The sequence below is a fragment of the Catharus ustulatus genome, chromosome 16 (genome assembly GCF_009819885.2).
Source record: "Catharus ustulatus isolate bCatUst1 chromosome 16, bCatUst1.pri.v2, whole genome shotgun sequence".
Taxonomy (NCBI): domain Eukaryota; kingdom Metazoa; phylum Chordata; class Aves; order Passeriformes; family Turdidae; genus Catharus; species Catharus ustulatus.
In genome coordinates, this window is record NC_046236.1 from 1,237,952 (window position 1) to 1,248,483 (window position 10,532).

The window sequence follows — 10,532 nt, forward strand, 5'->3', positions numbered from 1 at the left end:
ATGATTGCAGAGTTACCAAATGCAAATATGCAATAGTGGGGATGAGACAATACAGATGGAAATCCCATTTCTGCTGTTTTGGGAACAGCTTTTTCTTCCCCATGGTGGTTATGCCTTGTGTCTCCAGCAACAGAGATCTGCTTGGTGGAAATAAGCCCTCCATATCCCAGCACTGCTTGTCAGAGTCCTCCTTCAGAGCTGGACAGAGTCCTCAATCCAAGAAGCTGGATTTTACAGATGGGGAAACTGAGTCACTGGTAGGGAGATGATGTGCCATCTGTCCCACACCCCTCACGACCTCACTTCCTGGGCACTGGAGACCCAAAGCTGCCATCAAACCCTTAATGGTGTGTCCTGAGCCTAGCTTGAGCTGCTTGGGGTCCAAACCCAAGAATAGAGCTCTGACACTGTCCCCCACATAGCTCAGGCCAACCACCTGTGGATACAAGCCCAGCAGCACAGATCCTGTACCTTAGTCCTGCTGTCCTGGCGGCTGCCTGTCCTTCCCTGGCAGCGCTGGCCTCTCACCAGCTCTGTCCTGCTCCCTCTCTGGGCTCAGGGTAGTGGGACCCAGGGATGTTGTGTTGTTAGTGACGGGCGATTGCCCTGAAGTCTGGGTAAACATAAGAACTCCTTGTGCTGACAACCAGAAGCAGCAAGACAAGGGCTGATCCACATGGTTTTCACTCCCTGCTGGTCTCCTGCCCAGACAAGGTGCCTTTCCCCCAGGATCAGTCTGTGTCCCACCTGTCTGCTCCTGCCAAGGGAGGTACCCGGCTGCACGGGGAATTTGGGGCTTGTATGTAGAGGCAAAAGGGCTGATTTGCTACTCCTTACCCTTGACAGCTGCTGGGGTGGGACAGGGACACTCACATGGTGAATCAGGGCTCCTCACAACTTCACCACTGCCCCCCCGTGTCCCCCAGCCTGGACGTGATGCAGGTGTGTTCCTCAGTCTCCTCACTTACAAAAAGGAGACTGGCGAATTTTGCCATGTCAGGCTTTGAGGTGCAGTGATGGAGAAGCGTCTCTAAAAGAGGCAGATCAATCAGGATTGCTGGAACAGCCAGCCCCCCTTTCCATCTCATGCTGCTCAACGCAGGCTCCTCACAACTAGACAAAGTCGTGCTTGGAGTTGATGGTGGCATTTATTAGTTCTGCCCCAACAAAGAGGGTCAGGAGTAAAAGCAGAGTGAGCAAGAGCAGCCTGCAAGGAGCTGCTCAGAGCCTGCCCTCCCTCCCTGGCAGTGATTCCTGACAGTGCTTCCTGAGAGTACCCTCTCCACCTTTGCCCCTAGTGAACTCAAAGCACCCACCTTAAACCTGGCCAAGTTGTGAAGAAGTTTGTGTCTGTTCATTATTCAGATGGGCCAAACGTGAGTGAAGTTTTGGTCAGACTCAGCCACCTTTTGGGATGCTTGGAGGGACTGGATGAGCCTCCCTTAGGACTAAGGAAGCAGGTTGGGACCCGTCTGGCTGCAGGAGCTGTGGGATGGAGATCTGCCTCCAAAGCTCCAGGGCTGGGTGCTCTTCTCACCAGGTGTTTAGGGCCCTTCTTGTCCTGGATCAATGTATCCCTGAACCTCACACTGCCTGCCTCAGACCTATTACCAGCCAAAATTACAAAAATAACTTGACATGACAAGTGCTGGGGCTGCTCCATCCAAGCCCCAGCAGGACGGGAGGCAGCTTCAAAAACCATCTCCCAGGGCAACAGGGTCTGACCTTTTGTTTCGCTGTTGTGTGCTCCATCACCAGGATAAACAAACACAGCCTGGCCCTGGGGCTCCCGTTCACCTTTCCAGGACCGTAGCTCTGTCACAACCTGTTCAGAAGCCATCCTGGACCCAGGAGAGGCCTGTGTCATGGCAAAGCCCTGGCATAGCTCGTACCCATGCCAGCACTGGGAGCTGCAGGGTTCGAGGACATGGGCCTCTGCTGCTGCCAGAGATGAACCAAGGGAAAGAGAGGTTGGGTTCAGGTCAGGCTTTCCTGGAGCACATTCCTTGCAGGTGCAAGTGGCAAAGTTCACCCCTGTGGCTTTTCCTCTCCTGGCACAGCAGGGGAGCAGCTCTTGGTTGTGTGTCCACACGGAGCACACAAATCCTGGGTCTCTGCCAGTTCCTGTGCCCAGGGAGACAGGCACAGTGCCTGCCTGGCACATTACAAGCTTGCAGGGAGTCAGCAGAAGAGCCCACAGGAGGAGTCAAGGTCATTGCTACCAAGTCACAGACTTGTGGGAAAACAACCCAAACCCATCCACTGATGATATTTCTCCACCTAGAACACACTCTGTGACTGGAGAGAGTGTGGGGGGACCCCAAAAGTCCACAGTGTCAGTCCAGCTTCAATTGTGGGGCTGCAACACCCTCCTGTGGCTCTAGTCTCTGCTGGACACCAGAGCACCCTAGCCCCGAGGATCCCAGCAGTGCCCAGTCTGTTCTGGTCCCTCCTGGACACCAGAGCACCCCAGCCCCGAGGATCCCAGCAGTCCCCAGCCTGCTCCACACCACTGTCAGCGCAAGGAGGTGGCGGTCAAGGGCTGTGGTGGTGTGCTAGGACCGAAAGGGATGAGGGAACGGGGCGGGATGACAGCAGGTTTCGGGCTGGACACGGGCTGGTCATTGCTTTGCGCGGACACCAGGCGGCCCCGTCTGTCCGAACAATGATTGGCACTGATCATCAAACAGCTGGAATGCACCATGTCTGTGTCTGTGTGTGTGTGCAAGCGAAAGTCATATCCCAGGATCGTGCAAGAGGTTTCAGTGGGAAGCTGGAGCATCCACTGCACATCTACACACAGAAAACACGATCCCCAGCCTGAGCAGAGCCTCTGTCCTGGCTGTGCTTCCCCACTGTCCATGGAATGCTTGCAGTGTCCAGCTGGGGACATGCAAGGACTTGGGGACACTGAAGGACACACCTCTTGGAGTCTGATCCCCCACTGACTGAGACAGGGCTGAGGCTTCCTAAATTTAGTTCCATGGAGGTGAGAGCAAGAACTCAGTTTCTCTTCAGGCATCGCAGAAATTCCTCCAGAAAGGAAAGCTGTAACTACTCTGGTCCCTAAAACTGACCTGGCCAGCATGGACACACCAAAATCCCTGCTGCTGGTTAGCTAACCAATGGAAAAGATTCTCCAGAGTCTGATAAGGGCTCAGCTGACGCCTCAGCTTCTCCCTTTTTCCCCTCCTCCTCTGCAGCCTCCCTTGCTCACAGGGCTCACAAGAGGATTGGGGAGTTAATCCTCTTTGGGACATCAAGCTCGCTGTTGAGCCAGAAGCTGTGAAGCACGGTGGGGCACTGCCACAAAGCCCCTTTCATGCCAGGAACAGCTCTGTGGATGAATCCCTGTCCTGGTGGTAGCATCCCCATTGCTACCCCCCTTCTCCACCAGTCCCCAGGGCCATGGGAGCTGGGTAATGTTCCTGTCAGGCTGTCTTTCCACCGCATCCTGGCCTCTCCACCTGGTCTGGAAGGGTGGTGGGGTGAAAGAGAAGCATCCTCCTGTTCTGGCAGGGAACAGCATCCCAAGGCCATGCAAGAAGTGGGGAATGAACAGAAGATTTCTGCAAACATAGCTCCATGCTCAGCCCACTGAGGAGGGCTCTGGAGGTCCAGAAGCTCTGTAGAATCCCAGGGGCATGGCTATTACTGGAGCAAAGTGATGTGCTGGAAACATTCCCTTATGGATGGTACTGAGTCAATTGGTCTTCGACAAGGGATTGCTCTGGCTCTTCCTCTGGAGAGAAAGGTCCCTGTGGCACTGCTGGTGTGCCACAGCCTTGTGGCCCTTGGCTACAGGTGGGCAAGGAAGCACCTGCATCTGCGCTTTCTGTTCCCACTTGCCACCCAAACCACATCCTTGGGTACCCTGCACCTAAAATCAGGGAGGAAAAAACAGTGGCTGAGTCCTTTGCCTCCCTGATCTGGGAAAATGATGTGGTTGTTTTGGCTTTGCAGTAGCTGCTGCCTGTGGTGGGAGAACCAGGGCCACCCAGGCACAGCACCCAGCTGTGCAGGTGCTCCTGGGTCTTCAGGAAGCTTCTGCCTTGCAGGAATGTTTGCTCCTTCTCTCTCAACCATTCAACCCTCAGCATCTTCTCCTGCACCCCAAGGCAGCAGTGGAGAACACACAGCCACAGTGCCCTGGTACCACTGGCATCTCCTGTGTTGCCCCAGTCCCAGCAGGCATGGGGCCCTTCCAAGCAGGGAAGTGGGCAGGAAGGCAGGAGCTGATCAAACAGCTGATCTAACCCTGCCTTAGCCTGCAAAGCCCGAGGGAAACCTTCTTTCTGCTCACCTTGGCTGCCTCTGGAAGCATCAGCCCTGGTGAGAGCCAGAGCACTGCTCTCACTTGCCCCAGCTCTTTTAAGTACTTAAACCCTCACTGCTTCCCTCCATGGGCCTTTGATCCAGCTCCAAAGCTAGAAAGATTCTGCCCTGGGCAAATACCCAGGGAAACGATCCATTTGCAGGCGTCTAGGATCAGGGAAAGGAAACCTCCAATTGCAATTACAGGTGGGAAAACGCAGCAGGGAAATGTTGTAGCCTTTTGTACTGTTTTTCCTCATTTAAAGCTGAGGAGATGGGATAGCTACTCCTCCACACTGGTTACACGCTGTGGGGGGATGGAGAACAATGCTGCTGCTGGAGCAGATCTGTAGCTGCAGTCTCAGGGACTGCTCTGCACTTCAGTATTTGTGGCTGATGGGGGTTGAAGAGTTCATGCGGGACTTGAAATACAGCAGCAGTGCAGCAGTGTTCCCTTCAGAGCCAGGGGACAGTCACCTGGGCACAGCGAGATGGCTCGAGGCAGAGATGCCACCATAGTGGTTATGGTGGGGAGAGTGGTGGGGAGCAGCAGTGCTGCTTCCACAAACAGCTGGGAGCAGAGGAACCAAGATAAGCCACAGGCAGTGTGTGGAGTGATGCTTCTGGCTTCCTCCTCCTCCCACAGAGAAGCTCCCAGGAGGATCAGGAGGACTTGCTGTTCCTCCCCAGGAGCTGCAGCCTGGGTGAGAGCAGGTGGAGGCCCGGGCTGGGCTGTCCCTCTGATCAGCATTGGCCTGGCAGATCAGCCCCTGCCAGGTCTCAGCACATATGTGCTGCTTCCCTGGTATGCTACCAGCCCTGGGGGCAACATTTGTGCCTCGAGGGGAGTCACAGCCTCCCCTGCTTGCTCCTACTGTGCTAAAGCTTCCAAGCAAAGGGAGGAGCAATGCTGAGAAGAGGCTTGAGGAAGCAACAAAGGGAATGGTGTTCTCCTAATACTGTTAGTACCTTCCAGGACACTTTACTTGGAGCTCCCAAGAACACTAGTCCTTACTTAAGTTCATGGGGAAACTATCCCCCAACATGCAGTAATTTGGCAGAAAGAAAACCTTCCCAGCCTTTCCCCGGGTGCTCTGGAGTGATGAGACCCCTTTGGGGTCAGTTCCCAATTTGTCCTCCCAGCTCCAGAGTCCTCTCAGCCTGGTATCTTTCCCTGCCCTCAGCTCACAGTTAAAGTTGCCCTGTCACCGCTGTAAGGCTGGGTCATTGCCTCCCTCCTGCCTGAGATGGAGCAATTCTGCTCCAGGTTGTCTTTGCAGCTTCACATGTCTGCTCAGAAATCTCCTGGCCGACCTTGGCCCTTCTTGAGCCCACATTTGGTAACTTTCCACTGCTCTGAGCTCTGGCCAGCCCATGTTGGGGTAAGAGAAAACTGGTTGTGCTGGGCAGGAACCACTTCTTGTCCCCAGCTGGTTCCACCTGGTAGCCCACAGTTCCAAATGAGCGCCCAGCTCCTCGGCCTGCCGCAGGTGGGGCCTGGGGTGCCCAGGCACAGTGGGGTGGGGCACCTCAGCACTCACCCTCCTGGTCATCTCAGCCACGGCCTCTGGATTCGTGTGGTCCCAAATCACCTGGATTTCCCCCATCTAGCTGCACATTGCTGTGTGCAAAGGGTGAACTCTACCTGGCAGCAAACATGTCCCCATGTCTTGGTGTCACACCCAGCACCCTGCTGATGCTTGGCAGCATCCAACTCTGGACATGGCATTGGCTCTACCACATCTTTTACTTGTGGGCAAACCCACGGGAGTTTGCAGCTCCATCCCTTGGACCCTGGCAGGTTGGAGTGCAGTAGGAAGAGGTGATGCCCAGCACAGCCCCAGCCATCCTCCATGCAGGTGGATGACTCCTGGGACTCCTGCTGTCTGTACTTCTGCAGTCCTCTTCCTGCATGGGATCCACCCCCAATTTTTGTTACCAACCCTTTGCCACCAAGCCAGGGAAATCTGGGGACACAGCATTTTCAGGGATCTCTGGGATATTCCCACCTCAGGGCTCAGGGCTGCCCTGCTCATGATAAGTAGCCTGACATGATATCCTGCCACTCTTCCAGAGCTGTGGTCCCATGCCTGTGTCCCAGGGTGTCTGGTTTGCCACCACACTCTCTCCCCTTGCTGTTGACCCTAGCAGGGCATCCAGCCAGAGCTCACAGTCACACCAATGTGGCTGGAAAACTGGTTGGGGATGCAGCAAACCCACTCTCCGTGTCCTCCACCCCCAGCTTCCCTGGGGCCATGTTCTCGTGCCAATGGGACGGGGAGTGTAACAACCTCCTCTTTCACAAGGAACCTTGGAATCTGGTTCCTTCCACTGCTTTGCCTGAGATAAGTCTTCCCTCAGGGTTTGTTTATTAAGAAACTTCCCACCCTCCCAATCTGTGAGCTCTGCATTGCACTTGAAGCTGGAGGAGAAGGAATACTTGAGCAGGAGTAGCTGTACCCACCTGGGGTTAGAAACCCATAAAAATTGTGCAGCTCCATTGACCAGGAGCTGCTGGGCTCTGAGCTGTGCCAGGGACCTGCTGTGACCCCATATCCCCCCAGCCCAAGGAGCAGGGGGGCTGCTGCCTCATCAGGGCAGGGGAGGGATTTGGGTGAGTCCTCCGTCTGTTGATTGGGAGTGGTCTTGGGTGGCAGGAAAATGGGGGGGACATGCAAGTAGGGGGAGTGTGGTCAACCATGGCCAAGAACGATGCCTATCAGCTGGGCCTTTGTGTGAAGGGTGGGTAATGGCTGGCTACCAGATGCCTTTAGGGTGACCAAATAGCCGAGTAATGGGTCCTGTGCTGGAGTGGGCTGAGGGCCCTGGGGGTGCAGATTGCAGCCTGGATAAGCCACCCTGGTAGTTCAACTCCCATCCATTATTTAAATGTAAGAGTAAATGCTTTCATCTTTTCAACTGGAATGGTGCCACCAGCTCAGCCACCTCCCTGGTGGCCTGCAGGCAGGAGTTCCTGGCAAGGGGACTGCCTTGTACAGCCATGGCAGGGCAGAGAGGGGAGCCATCCCTTCTGTGGGGGTGCTACCAGCACCCCTGGGGACAAGGTGCGAAGGCTGATGGACAGGGTGGAACTGGGAACACGGGATATGACCCTGCACTCTCTCTCTGCTCTTCCCTGCACCAGAACTCAGGGGCTGGTGTGGTGGTCCCAAAGTCCAGCCATGGTAGATTGTAAAGGACATTGAAGGAAAAGGCCATGTGTGTGTGCAGGGACTTCTGCAGGAGCAAGTAGCATCATGATAGGACAAGAGGAATGGCTTCAAACTGGAAGGGAGTAGGTTTAGATCAACAGCTAGAAAGAAAATTTTCTCCTGTGAGGGTGGTGAAGCCTGGGCACAGGTTGCACAGAGAAGCTGGGCACAGGTTGCCCCATCCCTGGAAGTGTCCAAGGCCAGGTTGGAAAGCGCTTGGAGCAACCTGGGCTAGTGGAAAGTGTCCGTGTTCGTGGCTGGGCGTGGAAGGAGATGAGGTTTAAACTTCCTTCCAACTCAAACCATTCTGAAATTCTGGGATTCTATGAATTAGGATACTCATGGCTTCTGCGAGGACATACCTCAGCCTGACTTCTGCTGTCAGACACAGTGGGCAGCCTCTCTCCCCAGCATGGGACAAGCCTGTTGGATTCTGGTGTTGATCCAGCAGAATGAAAGAATCAAAGCCCACCCAGGTAAACACAGACACACCTCATCCTGCTGGTGGCTCACCTGGCACCTCAAAAACAGAGGCTCTGTGATAGGAGCTGTGGCATGAGACTGCTGCAGGATCCAGCCTGAGCAGGCAGAGCTCCCAGGAAAGAACAAAGCAGCCGGCAGCAACTCCCACTTGAAGGTTTTCTCTTTAATGGTTTGGTTTTTGTTTTGTACATTCGTAAAACTGTGAACAATAAATACTGTGTGATCGGCCCCCAGCTTCCACTTGACCCCCCAGCTTTCTGCAGAGGTGAGGGACACAGTGAGTGACACGCTGCTCTACTCATGGGAGGTGCCCAGCTCACAGCATGGGCACCAGCATGGGCAGCATAGAGCAAGGCAGCATCTCAGCTCTGGCAGCAGGATGGAATCAGGGCCTGGGGATAGAGAGGTGACAGTGTGCAGGCAACATTGCAGCTAAAAAGGGGTGAAGGGAAGCACTGCCTGGTGATGTGGGTGTGGTTATCCTGCTGAAGCTCAGGGCTGATAGTGCCAGAGCTCAGCTACCCCTCTGGTGTCCTGGACCTCCAAGGTGCCCACGTTCAGATGGGGATCTGCTAAAAATATGGAATGATACTTGGAACTGAGAGGAGATGTGGTTTCCAGGTGGGCAGAGAGACCTACATGACTTGGTGTTCCTCAGAGGAGGTAAAGGCCAGGTGGGCAGGGAAGGGTGTAATGGAAAAATGGGACTCCAACTTCCTGGCTGTGCCTGTGTGTTTCCTGCTGTGACTGGTGTGAAGGTCCAGGCATGGAAGAAGAAATGGTGAGGGGGGAGAATGGGGAGCCCTGAGATATGGGAACAGGGAGGTGTTGGCAGGGGGCTATAGGCTGCCAAGGCAGTGAGGGAGCTAGGGGGGGATGAGGTGACAGCAGGGCATGGAGTGACAGAGGGGCATGGGGTGACAGAGGGGCACAGGATGACAGAAGAGGCTGAAGGGAGGCTGGAAGGCTGTTCAGGGAGGGTAATGTGAGCAAGGTGCTTAATGTGGAGGGTCTACTGTACTCATGGTGTTCTGGCATGCAGACATGACAGCAGAATTCAAACCCAGAAAGGCTGGGCAATGCCACCTCCCTTGTCTCTGGGGTTGAGGAACTTCCACCCAGGTTCTGGGCTCTGTTCTGGTGGGGTCTTCCCACCTTCTCTTGTGGGACCAAGGCCATTCTGGGAAGCAGCAGGACATGGCCCATCAGGAAGGATTGGAGCTGGCTCAAAAGGTCCATACTGCTGAGCTGAGCATCTCTCCTTCTGAATGTCCCCCTCCTCCCCACCCTACACTTTCCTCCAGAGAGAAGAGCCCAATAACCTCACAGGGCCCTGTGCCCCAAACAAATTCTTGCAGTGAGAAATAAACCCCTTTGATGACATGGAAGCTTTGTCCAGAGAGCAATCAGGTGAGAAGAGCCTACTCTTCATATTGTCTGGGTCCATCAAAGCACCTGGGAGTCCCAGGTCCCACATGTGGCCTTGCCTTCTTCAGCCACCACAGTGGAATTGTCCTCTTTGGGCCCAGAGTGTGTAAAGCTCCTGGGATGTGCTGTGTACATCCCTTATTTGTGACTTTGCCACTGTCCTCTTTTTCCTGCCTTCCTGGCCCCCATCCCAGCACTTCCCATTTCAAGGAACAAAACGCCAAGCTGGTGAAGGCCCTGGGTGCTGACAGAACACCCCACCATGTCCTGAATACAGAGTGTGGATGTCCTGAATACAGAGCAGGGGAAATGCTTTTCCAGGAGAGCACTACAGGGAGGGACTCCAAGAGCTCCTGGGCCCAGCATGAGGGCATCCTGAGCCAGAACAGATGTTTCTCAGAAGGGTGGTGGGGACAGGGACAGGTAACTGCCCTGCAGTGGATCCCAGTCTTCCCAACAGAGTCGGGAGCCCCCAGTGAACACAGGAAGAACATGATCTTTTGGGAAGGCCAGTGCTGATCCCACAAGCAGCAGGCACCTGCCTGGATGTTTTGACCTCCAGTGCTCTGGCTCGGGGGCAGTTGTTCGGCATTGTTCCAACTTGGGACAGGCCAAGTTTGTCCTTTCACAGTTGTTTTGGGGGTTTGTCTCCCTTGAGCTCTGTGGTTCACAGCAGCATCCTCTTACTCATTTTGCTGTCCCATGTGCCAGCGTTTGGTGGATTAGGATTAGTGGGCAGGAGCTCCTGGGAGCTGAACTCCGCAGGATCGGGGCCTTGGTGAGGAACATGCATCACATCTGCATGGGGAGAGAGGGAGGGAAGGTCCTTTCTGTGTGAAGGCAAAAGGAGGACCAGGACGCTGGCTGGTCAGCAGACAGGAGCAAGTCCCCACAGCCCAGCATTCCCTACACATGGCAAATGGCCTGGGCAAGAGAGCTCAGGACTCAGGAGTGAAGCTGGCAAGGTGGCTCCTGTTTTGCACTTGTTGTTGTGACTGGCAGGATGTTCTTGTCTCCACAGTGCAGAAAACTCTCGGCCTCTAGATCAATCCAGCTGGGCATCTGGTTCCTGGCTGTGACCCTCCAGTCTCTGTG